Here is a 1,041-nt window from a genome sequence, read left to right as displayed (position 1 = left end):
AACGTAGAAGTGAGATCATGCAGTTCACAGCACATACTCTAACAGCAGAAAGGCACAGAAGGCTAATCTGTCTCCAGTCAAGCACTCCATGGAAATTCCTGAAGCATTGCATGTATTATTCAAATTCAATGGGATAGGCAAGAAGCTTTTGGACAAGACCCCAAAAGCCCAAGAAACAAAAGCAAAAGTAGACAAATGGATTGTAGTAAATGAAATGGCTTCTTCTCAATAAAGGAAGCAACAACTTTTCTGTGGAAGAAATGCTTGTGGTGCAGGGCTCCTTAGCTCTGTCTGCTCCTGCTCCTGACTCACCGCTGTTCGCTCTTGGCAAGGAACAAGTCGGTCAGGAAGCCGCTTTTAAAGATACTGGAAAGACACTTGTGGAGCCAGAGTGGCCATTCACTGAATTAGGATTACCCTCACCAGTCACAACATGAAATCCCTGGAGAAGGTGTGTGCTGACTTGACCAGAGGTGGAAAGGAAAAGAATCTCAAAATGAAAGGACCTGTTCTCATGCCTCCTAAGACCTTGAGAATCACTACAAGAAAAATGCTTTGTAGTGAAGGTTCTAAGACATGGGATCGTTTCCAGATGAGAATCCACACTGATTGATTTGCACAGTTCTTCTGAGATTGTTAAGCAGATTACTTCCATCAGTATTTAGCCAGGAGTGGAAGTTGATTCCACTAAGGCAGATGCCTAAGGCAACTGTTTTAATAAATTGATAATCAATTGTTAAAACAAACAACAAAAATAAAGGAAGCAACAAAATGAAGACACAATTTACAGGATAGGAAAAAATATTTGCAGACTTCACTTTTGACAAAAGGTTAATACACAGAGCATGTGGGATAGTATAAAACTCAGTAGGAAAGAAAGCAGATAATTTTAAAGTAGGCAGTAGACTTAAAAACACATTTCTGTAAAGACAGCATCAGACAGCTGTAAGACAGCAGTGGGAATCAGCAAATAAGGATACCAGAAAACTGTTTGCAAGGAAAAACCTTAATAGATAGCACCCTTCTCCTTTCTTCCTTTTT

The 1,041-nt window shown here is 40.1% G+C and overlaps 1 pseudogene; it reads left to right on the top strand.

Moving 5' to 3' along the window:
* The first annotated feature begins 260 nt into the window (after positions 1 to 260).
* LOC109117735 lies at positions 261 to 704 on the top strand (annotated as a pseudogene).
* Positions 705 to 1,041: the final 337 nt, after the last annotated feature.

Source organism: Fukomys damarensis, unplaced genomic scaffold (genome assembly GCF_012274545.1).
Source record: "Fukomys damarensis isolate Sample0158 unplaced genomic scaffold, DMR_v1.0_HiC HiC_scaffold_14, whole genome shotgun sequence".
Taxonomy (NCBI): Eukaryota; Metazoa; Chordata; class Mammalia; order Rodentia; family Bathyergidae; genus Fukomys; species Fukomys damarensis.
The sequence above is the reverse complement of the archived record's forward strand: the minus strand, read 5'-3'. Positions and strand labels throughout refer to the sequence as shown.